Source organism: Dipodomys spectabilis, unplaced genomic scaffold, assembly GCF_019054845.1.
Source record: "Dipodomys spectabilis isolate Male_0828 unplaced genomic scaffold, ASM1905484v1 ptg000012l, whole genome shotgun sequence".
In the NCBI taxonomy this organism is placed as follows: domain Eukaryota; kingdom Metazoa; phylum Chordata; class Mammalia; order Rodentia; family Heteromyidae; genus Dipodomys; species Dipodomys spectabilis.
In genome coordinates, this window is record NW_024870689.1 from 3,855,973 (window position 1) to 3,872,636 (window position 16,664).

The window sequence follows — 16,664 nt, forward strand, 5'->3', positions numbered from 1 at the left end:
CACAGTAAGCACTTTTTAAAGCAAAAAAAGACCCAGTGCATGGGAGGGAAGGAAAAGGAACCAATTACTGTAAAGTTCACACTCTATCATGTACCTAAGCTTCCACGGGCTGGTTATGCACTGAAGGTAAAGCAAATGGGGCTCTGCCCATTCAGCCCCTCTCAATACCATCTTTGCTGCCCATGTGCTCTACAGCAAACTGAGTTCTGCCTACTCAACTCCCTCTCAGTGCCATCTTTGCTGCCCACGTGCTCCACAGATTCCCCTTTATGTATTTTAATGGCAGACCCACCTCCCAGTTAGTAATCCTTTTCCTTCTACTGTAAAGGTTATTTTAACAGGATTACATTGGAAAGAATAGCATTGGCCATGCAGGAGGTTTGAGGCAAGTCTGGTGGGCAAGATTTGGCAGACAAGGATAGGGAGGGCCCTTGTGCATGATCCAAGAACTTGTCCCTATTACATCACATCCCCACCTAGCACAGTAATAAACATCAGCTCCACCACAGTTTGAAATGTCCGAAACAGTTCAATTAATTCCTGAACATATATAAAAGTCAATATCTCATAAGGTTGTCCTCTTCAGAACATGGGAGCAGCCTGGGTATTGGGAGTTCTATACATGCGGCAAGGTGCATTCTCGTGGGCTCCTACACTCAGGCCATTCTACTATAGTGCAGAAAAACAAGGAAAATTTAAAAGAAACTGCAGACATAGCAAAGCAGTTCCAGTCACCTGGTGTGGTTTAAGTAAGCCAGTTCCTTGTATGTGCCTTTAAGTGAGCACAGGGTTCAAGATGACCTTTGAGCTTTACTGTCAGTTCCCAACACCCTGTCTTTGTTTAAAGAGGAGAACCCACCTGTCATAGGTTGGGTAGATTGCCTTGTCTGCCTTACCCATCATCGGGAACTTCTTCGGAGCAAAGCTAAAGGCCCTGTCTTAGGTTGGTTAGACTGACACCCGCTCTTACCCATCTCTGGCTGCGATTCCTCTCGGGGGAAATTCATTCACTTTGATCTTGATCTTATGTAACTGGCTGGCTAAGCTCGGAAGAGTTTTGCAGTGCACATATAATGCAAGGAGGCATAGAAAATCCATCAGCAAAAGAATTACCAGGCCAAGAAATGCCATTAGCAGTCCTTTAACATTAGTCAGGGATGGGATAGCAATTTTTGCCTCTTCAGAGTCCAGAGGTGGGGCTTGTTCTAATCTGGGTATTTGCCTGTGGGTTTGAAAAAGTTCTAAAGACAATTTTGATTATTTCTGCATTGCCAGCGCTGATCATTGCACAGGTCACCCGTTGAGGTTGATGCAGATTCCGTAGGGCCATTGCTGGGACTGTGAAGGTCAGGACAGCCAACAGCTGGAGTATCACCATCTGCAATTGTTAGAGAACACAAGACCTTCTCAAGGGCTGGTTGCCCTTGGGGATGGTTAGTAATTATCTTTTTTGCTTTCCCTCTTTTATACACAAGCCTCGGCCACCATAGCTGTTTTACTTTCTTTGTTGGTTAGTTTATCTTGGGCATCCTCCTGTATAGAGAAAATGGGTAAATAGTTAAGGTTCCTGGCAGGGATCCAAATGGAGGCTGTCTCCCCTATGGGAAAAATGCATCCAAAGGCCCTGCTCATGGTAACTAGGGGGTCAGGTTCTCTCCATTGTTGTGTCAGGGCAGGGGATCCTTCCACCTGACTTTCCTTAAGGTTTGGTGGTCCTCAGTGCTTCTGAAATCTGGATTCAGTTGCCCTTTTTGAAAAGTTTAAAATGGTAATGGTAAACAAAGATACCTATAACTACATATGGGGCTAACTCCCTTTTTTGTTTTAATAATTGCTCTTAAAGACACTGGAGATTTCTATCTATAACTACTTGGACTTCGGGAATTATAGGGAGTTCCTGTAGGACGATTAGTATGCCATTTGTTAAAAAAAAATTCTGACATTGCTTTACTAACAAAACAGGGTCCATTTTCTGTTTTAACTTGTGCTGGTAGACCCAAGGTGGCAAAGCATTGAAGAAGATGTGTATGTGCTGTGGCCCAGCATGCTCCTGAGTAGGTATTTGTATATACAGAGATATATTGAAACTTACCAAAGGCTAGGAAATGAGTAACATCCGTTTGCCAGAGGACGTTAGGTTTAAGGCCTCTGGGATTTACCGCTGGTGGTTGTAATGGGGATACTTTTAAGAAAAGCTGGCATGTTTTACAGGTATGTACAATTCTTTTGAGGTCCTTTACAGGAATCTTAGGAAATCTATGTTGACGACCTCTCCAATTAATGTGGGTTAAATCATGCAAACAGGTAGCCTCTTGTAACATTAATGCTTGTGGACCAGTAGCTAACTGGTCTACCCAATTATTGCCTAGGGATAAAAAACCAGGAAGTTTTGAATGCCCTCTCAAATGTTGAATATGAATAGGGGCTCCACATCCTTCTAATAGCCCCTTAAGAGTAAACGTAAGAGGAGAAATAAGGTTTTCATCCAGCTTAATATACGTTGGGGAAAATGAGGGAGCAAGTTAATCATATATAGGTCATCAGAATAAAAATTAAAGGGTATTATATTTGAATGTCCTGAAGTGCCATAATTACAGCGAGCATTTTTATATTGTGCTGTCCCTTTGCAAAGTTTAAATCTTTGTTGGCTTCGGGTGTTTTGTTATTACTCAAAGGCTGCATACACAGAGCCTGCTTTACTTCCATCAGTAAAAGCATGGAGAGTGCCAGGAATAGGCGTATGAGAAAATAGAGATGGCATTTTAGAGGAAGTTGCCATAACATTACAGTCCATTTGGATGGCCCATAATGGCGGTCAATTTGGCCTAGAAATCCCTCCAATGAGAGAGCAAGATGAGCATTGGCTCGAGTGAACAACTCAATGTCTGCCATCTGAAAAGAAAAAACAATGGAGTGATGGTCAAGGCAATAATGCCTTTGGGCTTGGGTCCTTCCCTTGACAATAGCATCTGCAAGTTGGTCTGCCTGAGAGTACACCTGAGGTGTGCCCCCCAGGGGAGTGTGAACCCACTCTAATGGCTCCCCCCTTTGAGTTAAAACTGCAGAAATTAATGTGACACCTGCAAACAACCAAAAGGAAATGGGTTCAAAAATAGAATACCTCCTCAGGGAAACTTCATCCAGGGCTTTTTGGAACTACAAAAGTATTGCCCGATGACTGTCTATAATTGTAATAACTTCTTGGGGTGTCCTGTCTTTTAGTAGGGCAAATAAGGGCACAAGACTATCTGTACGGACGGGAGCCCATGGCAACAGACAATTGATTCCCCCTAAAAGACTCTGAAGTTGGGTTAAGGTTAGCGAGACTGGAAAATCCAGCAAATGCTTAAGGGGGCTGGCCTGAGTCAAGATATGGTGGGTTCTGAGCACCTTAAAAGGAGATACCTTTTGAATTTTATTGAGGGCTATGGTAAAACCCCCCCATTTTCAACATGGCGAGAACCTGGGCCAGAAGGCCCTCCAGGCTTCCCAGGTCTTGGTGCTCCAAAATTATACTATCCATGTAGGCATAAGCAAGGGAGGTATCTGAACCCAGCACAGGCCCTAAAAGTGTGGACAAGTATTGTTGGCAAAAGGTCGGGCTATTGGCCATTCCCTGTGGCAGCACTATCCATTGAAACCTCTGATCAGGCTGGGAAAAATTAAGAAAAAGGATGGAGAAAGCAAACTTCTTGCAGTCATCTGGATGTAGGGGTATAGAAAGAGACTATCTTTAATATCATTGATAACCAAGGTATATTCTGAAAATATAGCAGTATTCCAGGGCATGGCTCTTAGGGGCTTTCCTAGTAGCTCCATTCTTTCATTTACCTTACATAGATCTTGGAGCATATGCCAAGCCCCAAAGTCTTTTTGAATAATAAATACAGGAGTGTTCTAAGGACTCACAGAAGGGCGAATGTGCCCAACATTTATCTGTTCCACCACCAAAAGGTGGAGGGCTACAAGTTTAGGTTTGGTCAATGGCCACTGCTCCCCCTAGATAAGGCTGGCCATCTAAATCAAACTTGCATTGACAATACTTTTTTCGAATGGAATCCCTTCCTGCCCCTGGGGCAGTGTGTAGGGAGCGATTTGCCCCCCTCCATGCCGGTTGGCAGGGGATTGTTTTAAACAGTCCCTCTTAAAGTGCCCCTCCTGCCTGCATTTAAAACAAGTTCTCTCCCCAATGGTATTAGGGTTTCTTGGTCCAGGCTGCCAATGCCTGGGTAATAGCCTCATTGCAGATGTCTAAGCCAGTAAGGCTAAAGATAGTGATTGGGAATGGTGCTGTTGCATTCCCACATCCTGAGAGGCCACCACCCATCTGCTCAGGGTACTCTTTCTCAATCTTGCTCAGTCCATGCGGTGGTCTGCATTCATTCTTTCCCAGACCAGCAGCTTTACAAACTGATCTCATAGGTTCCCTGTGGGCAGCTTGCGGTTTATACTCTCTTGGAATCAATCTACAAACTCAGCTAGAGGCGCACCAGGTTTTTGTCTCACTCCTGCTATGGGGGTCTCAGTGGGCCATCATCCAGTTTATACCAAACAGCAAGTCCAGCCTGCTTCACCTGGTCATGGTACAGGCCAGGTATTTTGGCCTTTTGGAGGCCAGTGGAGTATCTTCCCCTGTACCTGTTAACATGGCAAAAGTAATAGGTATCATGGGTTAAGCCTGCCGGTTATTCTCTGCTCGCACTCTGCATTCCTCCTTAAAGAAAGCACACCATTTAATAAACTGAGAACTATTGAGGACGGCTTTGGCAACATCTAGCCAGTCCTTAGGGACACACAGGTGATAATCAACGTCCTATAATAGAGTAAGGGCCCAAGGAGAGTTTGGGCCATCCTCCACCACCGCCTTGCAGAACTCTTTAAGGTCCTTAGCTTGCCCTGGATACCATTCTAATGGCCTGTTAGCTCCAGGTGCCAGATTGACTGGATGTGTTTGGGGAAGTGAATCCTGTGGCCTAGGGTCCAGGCTCCCAAGTGGCACTTCATTAAAGGGCAGACCTCCGAGTAGGTTACTTCCCCAGCCCTCGGCCTCTCCATGGGAGGTTGGTAGGGGTCCGAGTCTTACAGGTCTCTCTTGCAGGTCACAGAGGGCGCCATACCTCCCCCCTCTGAATCAGAGGAATAGGGAGGGGCTTAGGAGAGTCAGGGACACCCGAGTCAGAGGGGGTAACCTTCACCTTCGTTTTGATTTCCACTGTCCACTCAACTCCCTCTCAGCGCCATCTTTGCTGCCCATGTACTCCACATGAATATAAATAATATTTTTTTCTCTGTATATCTTAAAAAACCATGCTGACAACATGAAGTAAAAAATCCCAAAGTTTAAAACCTTCTTCTAGAAAAGTTAAAGAATTACTGAGAACAAGTATTTTAAGAATAATTTCAGAAAGCTTGAACTCAGGGCCTGGGTTCTATCTCTGAGATTAATAGCAAGGCTATTGCTGCCACATTGAACCATAGTGCCATTTCTAATTTTCTTGTGGTTAATTGAAGAGAAGAATCCCACTGACTTTCCTGTCCAACCTGACTTTGAGCTAGGATCTGGAAATCTCAGCCCTCTGAATAGCTAGAATTATGAGCTACTGGCACATGGCTACACTAATTGCTTAACTGAAAGAGTTAAAATTGAATGTTAATCATGTTTAACTTTGTAAAATAAAGTTAACTGAAATGCCTTTTACTAGTAATAAGGGATCAAATGTGTCTACTGTGTAGGTGGGTTATAAAGTTCTTACCAAAAGCTAAATACTTTCCTTTTTTTCTATTCTTCCAAAATTGTTTGCTCTCCAAAATCATGCCTTATCTTTCCTTGCTGGTTTCTGTAGCTTATTTCATACATGCTCACAGCTTCTTCAATTATCATTTCCTTATGTGAAGAGCTTGCAAATATCTATTTTCAATCCAAACTACTTTTATGCACCTCTCATCCATATATTCAACTGCCATAAATACTTGTGAAACAGTAATCTTGTCTTTCCATTACTGGATATAAATGTGTAATTAAAATTTAGGAAAATAAAGAATAACATCAATAAATATACCTGATGATTGTAATAGTAACGCTAAATATTACTACAATGGTGTTTTTCTGAGCAATTTAATATAAAGCTCAAGGAAAACAACGTTTTTGAGTGCTGATATTGGGGTTTAAAGTCAGGACCTTGCCTTCTCACTTATGCATTTTCCTTCAAGGGCGGTGTTTTACCCTTGAGCAGACATAGCTTTTATTTTCATTGATGTTCTCTGCTGTGTTCAAAAGCAGGATTTTTAAACCTCTTAATTAGGTGATTCTTAAATATTCATAGGGGAGCAAAAGAAGAATAGAAGACAATAGAAGAATAAAAGAGTATAAGTTCAGGCTTGAAATCGTAGCTACGCAGGAGGCAAAGAGATGAAGATTTTGTTTCAGAGCCAACCAGGGGAGAAAAATCTGTGAGACTGCTATCTCCAATTAACACCCAAAATGCTGGAAATTTTTTGGGGGGATTATTTAGAGATAAGAAACTCTTTGTCTTTCCTTCTTGGGCTGGATTGAAACCGGGATTCTCAGATATCAGCTCTCTGAGTATCTAGAATTACCGGTGTGTGCTAACAATGTCCAGTTTCAAGGAGAGGGCAAGGTACTGATTTCAAGCTCAAGGAACAGCACAAAAACAAAAACAAACCTTATGACATACAAATATACTGATAGAATACAAACCAAAACAAACAAAATATGGGTATCTAGATGGGTGAAGGTCTTAATAGCATTATTATCACTATTATCTTTTCTGGCATATTAAGTAACCCGAAATTATACATTAAAGGCATAGCTTAGGGGGTAGAGTACTAGCTAAAATGAAATGTATCAAACCTACTTACGGAAGAAAGAGAAAAACAAACAGAATCTACACATATTTCGTTAATGTATTTTTAAATGCATTCCAATCAAGAAAACTCTAGGCATTGATGAATTTATTATTGACTTTTCCTAAAACTTTGAAGAGATCATTTTGATTCTACAAAAATACTTCTTTAGGAAGGTAAGAAATAGTCGCTGCCCTCTTAAAAGTTTCTTTTTTTTTTTTTTTTTTTGGTCCAGTCGTAGGCCTGAACTCTGGGCCTGGGCGCTGTCCCTCAGCTCTTAGGCTCAAGGCTAGCGCCCACTTGAGCCACAGTGCCACTTCCGGATTTTTTCCCCTCCTTATGTGGTGCTGAGAAATCAAACCCAGGGCCTCATGTATGCAAGGCAAGCACTCTACCACTGAGCCACCTTGCCAGCCCTTAAAAGTTTCTTTAAAAAAATACCGAGCTGAATTTTGTCTGGAATTATATTCCATGTACTGAGCAATTAAGGCAAATCTTTTCAGGACATTGAGTCTTCTAACCATTAAGTACTTTATTCATCATTTACTTAGTCCTTATTTTTTGTATAACATTTGAAAGGTTCTATAAAATCCATTTGGAGGGTCTTTACTCAAAGCAGAATGGCTTAATGTAAGCATCTCAGGATTTAGAGCAGTGAGTATGAAAGCCATGAACAGTTTATCTTGTCTTTGAAGAAATTTTTAATGCATAGAGCATAAACAAGAAAGAACATTTTAGGTGATAGAGTAAATAATGGAGGCCAGGAGGTGGCCTAGCACCACCATAGGAAGACGAAAGCTTGGGTGCACCCTAAGGGAGAACTGTCCTGTCCTGTTCTGTCCTGTTGAGATACTTGTCATGCATCAGGTGCCTGAACAGGGAGGGCTAGCACTACTAAAACAGCACCATGAATACAGTCAGCTTGGCGCCATCCATGGCTGGCACCAAAAACCAGATGAAGTGGAGCAGGGATTGGACAGAGGGTGGCCCGTGTTTGTTGGATGGTACTTCTATGCATACATGATGAAGACCACAGACCTGCTTTTGTTTTTCCAATAGAGAAACTGCAGCACTGCCTGGGGCAAAAGCATGTCCACTTGCCTGGGAAGCTTTGGGCCATGGAGTCCTCCACCAGTATGTTGGCAGAGCCAACACTGTCTGTGGAGTGTAGAAAGTAGTATCAAGGTTCCCAGTAGTTCTCGCTTTCCACAGAGTCAATGCCCAAAGCAAATGGAACCAGGGGTGGCCCTGTTTCCAGGAACCCCAACTGAAACACTTCAAGGCTCTGGATCAGTGGGGTCCATCAAACTGAACATCCTAGCCAGACACTATATCCACTTCTGCCTTCTTTGGGGACTCCAACACCAACATGGACAGTGCTGCTGTGCTCTTTTGCTGGCCATGAGGGAAGAACAAGAGTGTGCTCCCGAGCACATGAACTCCTGAGCCCCAGAGGGCTTACTTTGGGTCATGTACCTGAAGAAGAGGGTCCAGTACTTCTGTCGTGCCCTTCACGCAGTTTACCTTGCATGTGATTGTTGTCTTCATTCTGGGAGCCTTCCTGCTCCACCATCGCTGCTGCCAATGTGGCCCAAATACTATAACCTTTAGAAAGACTAGGTCAAAGCCTGAAAATATCAATACCAAGAATTGGGTGCATTAAAGAGGAGGGTATGGAAAGGGTAGACAAATAAAGGGAGGAAGGGACAGAATGTAAATGAGCTCATTGGATGAGAGTGAGGGAACAGAAGATGCTGTATGAAAGGAAATGTATTTATCTGCCTCATGAAATTGAAATCCCTCTACACAACCTCTTTATAATAATTATAAACTAAATTACTTTTCTAAAAAGGAATTCATTGCATATACCACAAAACTAAGAAAAGTAAAGGAAGGGATGTGTCAGGGAGGGTAGAATGTTGTAAGGATGGCATGGATCAATATGCACTGTCTTCATAAACTGCTTTGTTACATGGCACTTCTTTTGTACAACTGCTTAAAGATAATTGACAAATAAAAATAATAAATGAATAGATGTAAGGTAAGGTGAGTACAGGAGAAAGAAATGGTTGATATATACTTCTGATATGGAACAGGGCTTCCCTTTAGGTTGGAATCCTGTAGAAGAACTCTACTGTTTTTATAATATTTCAGAATAAGATGAGATTCATAAAGCATGATTAATTATAATTTGTCAAAAATAATTTAAATAGTTGTTAATTACCCAACAAAATTAAATTCCTATAGTATCTTTGTGAATAAATTTAATTTATGATCATGTTTTGACAGAAAAATCTATGAAAATATTTTATTTACTTATTTTTTGGTCATTCATGGGTCTTGAACCCTGGACTTGGGCACTACAAATCAGCTCTTCAGCTCAAGGCAAGCACTCTACCACTTAAGCCACAAAGCCATTTCTGGTTTTCTGGTGATTAATTAGAAATAAGAGTCTCATGGACTTGCCTGCCTGGGCTGGCTTTAAAGCCAGAACCTCATATCTCAGCATATTGTGTAGCTAGTATTACAGGTGAGGGCCACCGGTGCCTGGCTAAAAATCTTAATTCCAATTCACCTGCATAAAGCCAGAACTTGAGGCTTTGCTTAAAAGGTGGAATGCAGGCAAAAAGTGAAAAGCAAATACTAGCAGAGAGGCAGGCAGAGAATGAGAGAGAAAAAGAGAGAGGGAGAAAAAAGAGAGAGAGGGCAAGAGAGAGGGAAGGAGACAGGGAAAAACGTAAAAACGGGGGGAACAATGGGAGGAGACAGGCAAAAGTGGATGATGAAAGTGAATATTATCAAAATATATGAAAATATAATGGAGTCCATTATTTTGTGCAATAATAAGGCAATATGTTTAATAGAAATTCAATTTTGAAAGCAAATTTCTCAATTTATAAGTTTTATTTAGACAGTAATGAGGATGGAGATTAGCTGCTGGGGAAGGTATTACTTGCATTCTATTCTAAAGCCCCGACCACAATCCCTGAAGATGCTCCTATCCAGGCCAATCAAGTAGCCACTGCCAGTTTTTGAAGCAAAAAAAGAGAAGTGTCATTCTGAGAACCAGAGGATTATAATGGCTAGCCATCTGTGGCTCAGGCTTGTAATCCTAATTACTCAGGAGCCTGAGATGTGATTATCCAAGTCAGGACAAGCAGGAAAGTCCCTGAGAAACTAATCTCAAGTTAAACACCACAAATAGGAAATGGAGGTGTGGTTCAAGTACAAAGGCTCCAGGACAGCACTCAGGCACTGAATTCACCCTCAGGTTCGGTACATACACACACACACACACACACACACACACACACACACACACACACACACACACACACACACACACACCGTTAATTATATATTAGAAAACACAGTCATATGTCAATATTTAATGCTCACAAATGTTAACTCCTACTGAATTTCACATTCTCTTAAAAGAGAGTAGCTTCTTGGCGGAATGTCCTTAATTTTTAAAAAGAATTTATAGCCATACTTCTTTGGCAGTCTCTATCACAAATTAGAATTGTGGGGGAAGGGAGGGCATGGGAAACTAGCCACTTCCTTTATGCTTCAATGGTATTCTTGTACTTCACTAGTGGAAAAACATTAGGAGGAATGAGATGTGTCTAAAATAATATAAAACCATTAAAATTGCCTCTGATCATGTACAGGCTGATTAATTCAGTACAATATGACATATACATTGAACACCACAGGATGCTCTATCAAGTGAGAAGCAAACTATATATGATATAATCGGTAATGTATGTATTTTATACTCATGGACATAGATATTTGTATATGCATGGGAAAGGTTCTGGCAATATATATCTAACAATGGAATTCTTTGGGGAATGGGGTATATGGTTGTGCAGATGGATTGGGGAGAAAAATTTAAACCCTAGATTTGAATTATGACATTTATATACAACCAAAAATCTGTTACTTTCAAAATTAAATAAAACACCTACTAGCATATGAGCTAAGAAAATACCATATAAAGCTGTAGTAATTTTTTTCTCACTTTTTGATTAGCACACATTCTTCCAAGGGATTTGATTATGAAATTTTCGTATATTCAAACAATGTATCTTTATGAGACTCATCTCCTCCATCACTCCACACATCCTGATACACAGGATGAACCACTTTTAGGCGCAGTACTTCCAATAAAAAAGGGGAAAAATGAAATATATAAAAATTTAAAAATTACTATTAGTGTAGTCCTCACCCCTATAAAATACTTACTTGGAAAGCAGAGTCCAAGATTGCATAGGAAACAATTATCAAGATCCCCTTCTCAGCTGGAAATGCAGTTTAGTGGTAGAATGCTTGCCTAGTATGCATGAAGCCCTGGGTTTGATTCCTCAGTACCAAATATACAGAAAAGGCGGCTCAAGTGGAAGAGCACTAACCTTGAGCAAAAGAAACTAAGGGACAGTGCTCAATTCTGAGTTCAAGCACTACAACTGGAAAAAAAAAAAATCCCATTCTCAATCAATAAGTAAGCATTTGTGCTTCCAGGTATGTAGGTATGTAATGAGAGGCATTCTAACCCTGCGTTCTAACACAACCTATGGAAATAATGATATTCATTCAAAAGTAACTGCTAAAAACAGGGCTAGCTAACACTTCTCTAACATGTGCAAGGAAACGAATTTAATCTATGTACACAATGTGCATGTGTACACATATAGATTATACAGCAAGAAAGATATTCTGATAATTATGTGCTACAAATCCTGCCTTTTTCTACCACTTGCTCGTTCTAGAATAATACCATATGCACAACAGTGGGTGCTAGATGAACTCAACACCTTCTAGGAGATGTGTGGCCTGATCATAGAAACAAAAACATGCATTTCTTTTAATGTACATATTATGAAAATATATACATACTCATATGTGTCTATAAGTTGAGTGTATTACACAGCTATATGACTCTGTATTTTACATAAGCACTTGAAAAAGGAAGGAAAGGTCCACGGTTACCTCAGAAAAATTACTGAGCCATGACTCTGGTCTCATTATTTTTTCTGGTTAATTGGAGATAGAATCTTACAACTTTTCTGCTTTAGGGAGCTTCAAACTACAGTCTTCTAGGTTTCAGTCTCCTAAGTAGCTAGAGTTACAGGCAAGCCAGACTGGAGATATAGCTTAAGTGAGGAATAATCAACCTTGAGAGAAAAAGCTAAGGAAGAGAATAAGGGCTTGAATTCAAGTGTTAGTACTAAGGTATGTGAGCACACACATGCACACACACACACACACACACACATACACACACACACACACACACACAGATTAACAAGAATGAAACTCTGGTGACCCAGCTACTTTAAATCACCTGTAGATTGTGGTTTAATAATCTAATAATACAGAAATTAATCCTCAAGTTGCCTCCTCTTTATTACATTAGGAGTCTTAATTAACTTATCAGGGTTTTTTCCTTTTCTTTTTTCTCTTGTGTGTGTGTGAGTGTGTGTGTGTGTGTGTGTGTGTGTGTGTGTGTGTGTGTGTGTGTTATACACACACACTGGTGTATGTATAACAATACGGAGACTTGAACTAAGTGAATTGGCACGATGCTTTTGCTTCTTCTCTCAAGGCTGTTGCTCTACCACTTGAGACACAGAACCACTTCCATCTCTTTTGGGGAAAGAAGTGTCCGATGCATTTTCAAGGCCATACGGGGCCCAATAATAAGTCTTTGTATCTCAGCCACATGAGCATGTTTTTTCTTATGTGCTAAAATCATCAGGTAATAGTCTTAGTTACAATAAAAAAAAATTCTAGGACACTACTCAGGCCTTGATTAATGCCTAGGACCAACACAAAAATAAATGCAGTTTCTTGTAATTATTGCAGTTGACCTATTGCTACTCCTAGGATTATCATCTATGTCAAGGGTCTCTGGATTGTGACTCCCTCCATAGGTAAAGGATCACTAAATCTATCAGTCAAATGTAACTAAATCCTCCATATATTGCCTTTGTAATAGAAAATAAAATTGTTAATAACAAATAAATTATAATAAGTGTAGACAAAAAATCCATAAACACCAAAGATTTAATTCATGCTATGACATTTTTAGACCTCAAACATCAATAAGGATTTTTTTAGAAAACACACTTTTATCTCTACTAGTATTCTACCAACTGTGAAACTGAAGAACTGAAATCATACACTACCCAACTTAGAGGCCTATACCAAGAAATAATTAGATGGCAGACATTGGTACAAGCAAGCTTTACACTGCATATTCTCCTAAGTGAATTAATACTAAAAACAATTGACATGGTCCAGCCTGAGTTGAAGTTGAATATCTTGTCTCAAGAACAAAAAGTGAGGGCTGAGAATATGGCTTAGTGGGAGAGTGCTTGCCTAGCAGCCATGAAGCTCTGGGTTTGATTCCTCAGTAAGATATAAACAGAAAAAGCTAGAAGTACATTGTGGCTCAAGTGGTAGAGTGCTAGACTTAAGCATACAAAGCTCAGGAAAATGCCCAGACTCTGAGTTCAAGCCCCAGGACTGGTTTAAAAATGGTGAAGACAGGAAGCAGGGAGAAGAACAGAGTTATTTGTCTGAGCCTACATTTTCCCAGCCTTCATGAACTTTCATCTTGTGATTGGTTTTCATTCTATTCAGTGGTCAACAAACTAGTTTCCTCTGAGTCTCTGAATCCTGTGTTATTTAGAGTTAGGAATCCTAATTTTAGTGTTGGGGATTTTGCTAAATGGAAGAGCACTTGCTGGCAAGTGTCAGGACCTTAGTTTGCTTCTCAGGTCTGAAAAAAAGACCCTTAAATCTTCTTTAGTTTGTGAAACTTCACAGAAGAAATAAATGCATTCACTCATTCATAGAAGCACAAATTGATACATTTTCTAGGCTCATTTGAGAAAATTTACTATGAAATAGCAAAACAAAAGTCACACACTGATGGTTCACACTTGTAATCCAAGCACTCAGGAGGCTGAGATTTGAGGATTATGGTTTGAAGCCATTTGGTGCAAAAATGTCCATGAGTCTCTTATCTCAACCAGTGAAAAACAAACCTGAAAAAATAAAACTGTAGCTGTAGCTCAAGCAGTAGAATGTTAGCCAAGAGTTATAAAGCTACAGGGCAGCACCCAGTCACTGAGTTCATGTCCCAGAAGAACTGGCAGAAAAAAAATGAACTCAAATTCAAAACAGCTTTATTAGGTTCAAAATAGTTCATGATCATTGAGAATAACTTGCCATTTGGGGCCAAACAAAACAATTATTTTTCTTTAATGAAATAGAATAAGACACTTTACTCCTTAATTAGTGCAAAATCATGTAGGATTTCACAGTGTGGAAAGGTACCTTTTCTAATGATAGCAGAAAACTTCAGTATCACTGTATGTATTATATCCCAGGACTGTAAAACATATAAAGTTAGATTTGTGCTCCATGGACCAAATTTCATGATTCATAAAAGAGTATCTTCACAGTACTTTATTTATACTGAACCTTTTTTCATTCTTTATTATTGACCACAACATAAATGTTAGTAAGGCTGGCCTTTTCATTGGAAAATTCTCTAAATTTTTTTTAAACTTTCCTTTCTTTTATACAGCAAATAAAGCTGTGTATGGCATGTGAATATCACCAGTAGGGAAGTAAGTATGTCACCTCTACAATGCTCTGGACCTGCTTGATCATCTCACGTAGCTGCAGCTCTGCCTTCTTTCAGGCATCCTTTCAGGCCAATTGATCTTCTCCTTAGTGCCCAGGTTAGGTTGCTCAGCAACTTCCCTCCAGTCTCCAAGGATAGCTCATGGCTGTTTCTTCATTGCAGAAAATAGATTTCTCTATTCTACAAAAAAATAAATGTGATTGGGTTAAGCCTCTACTGTCATAAAGATTTTATTTTACATTAGTCCATGTTTCCTTTAGAGAATTCCCTAAATGTTTAATTAATGGGAGGAAGGGGCTGGGAAAGAGTGAGGAAACAGAAGACACTGTACAAATGGAAATGTATTCATTACCTGACTCATTTAATTGTAATCCCTCTTTACATGCTCTTTATAATACCAATAAAGTAAATCAATAAAAATGTTCAATTAGATGAATCTGGTCAGAATGTAGACATGTACACCTATTCACCTAACAAAACTAATGCTTTACACACATCAAGAAAACAGTGTACTCGCAAATAAATCGTACTTAAATGGTTTGCTAGGCCGATCTAGCCCAGCCACCACTGCCACGCCTGGTTCTTTTGTCCAAGATGGGGAGCCACAGGCACTGCCTTCTGGGCTTCAATGCAGCCACTGAGATGGTCTGTGGGGCGCTGTTCCACCTCTTCATCCCTGAAGCTGCACAGTGGAGCCGAGTCAGCACGTGTTGTAGTCTTCAATGTGGCTGCAGTTGAAAGGGAGGCAGGCTGCACATGAGGCCTTTGGCACCCAGCATCCATCTCAGGCTTGAGTCCTTGAGAAGCCCCACGGCTGAGGGGGGGTTGCCACTGGGCAGAGAACCTCTAAGCTAGCAGTGTGCGCTCCTCGGGCTTGGGCGCCAGCAGCAGCAGGGACTAGGACAGCAAGTCCTCAGGGACTCAGGAGCCTTGGCCCATCGCACCATGCCTGATCCTGCTGCCACCTCCTGAGGACTGGCCTGTGGGCCCTGTCCAGCGCCTGTGAGCACCAGATGCTGGTAATCAGCAGCCTGAGTTCCATGCTGTCAGTTGAGCCCCCGAGGACCGGCTTCTCCACCAGGTCAAGGGCCTCAGCACGACAGCTAGTGCCTGGGAATATGCCCGACCTCCTCGGAGTGGCCTATCTGAATTTCAGGCAGCTGCAGGATGAGCCAGAGGCCGGGAAGCAAGTCCTGGCCAGCCAGCAGCTGCCTCTCATCCTCAGGCTCTAGGCAAAGCCAACGCGCACCTTCCCTGCAGAGGCAATAGCAGCAATGCAGCCATGGATGCAGCAGAAGCACCATTGCCTCCAGGCTGGCCCCACCTGCCTCCAGGTGTGCCCACATCATCAACCCAATGGGCTGCCCGCTCCTGCACTGATGCTGCACATACCTGCAGTGCTCACTTTCTTCTGTATCCGCCCTCCCCCTGCCCAATCCCTGTGGGCGTCTCTGACTCCTCTACCACCTTTGCCCTGAACATCTAGCATATGGGCCCCTAATAGAGTTCATAGTGGTCGAGGGAACTTTTGGAGAACAGCCTCCAGGAAAGAGTCAAGGGTCAGGGTGATAGAGAGCCTGGAGTGTGTGGAAAAGGTATTGCACACATAATTTGATAGAATAAGAAATCAAAAGAAAGCAAAAATTATCAAATTTAAAAGAAGAGATTAACTAGGCATCAATGGCTCAGGGCTTTTATCCTAGCTCCTCAGAAGGCTGGGAGCTGAGGATCAAGATGGGAAGCCAGCTTGGGAAAGAAAGTCCCTGAGATTCTTATCTCCAATTATCTACAAACAACAACATCAACAACAACAGCAACAAAACCCACAACTGAAGCTGTGGCTCAAAATGATAAAGTGTTAGCTTTGAGTATGAAGCAATGACAGGGCTCCAGCAGCATCTGCAAAACTTGAGAAGCTCACCACCCCCAGGATAGCTCACAGCCACTGAGGAGGCTATGAGGAGGAATCGATCCCTGGGGTACACTTGAACCACTAAAACGCACCCCGCTTAATAGCACCAAGGTACCACTTAAAACTCAACAACCCAATTCTAACTCTTTCTCACCACACTTGGGCAGGAGGTTGGGGGAGCTATGAAGTAGCATGGTGCACCATTTTGGTTGAGGAGGGGGATATCTG

The 16,664-nt window shown here is 41.4% G+C and overlaps 1 pseudogene; it reads right to left on the minus strand.

Moving 5' to 3' along the window:
• Positions 1–7,674: 7,674 nt before the first annotated feature.
• On the minus strand, positions 7,675–15,307 carry LOC122128366 (annotated as a pseudogene).
• Positions 15,308–16,664: the final 1,357 nt, after the last annotated feature.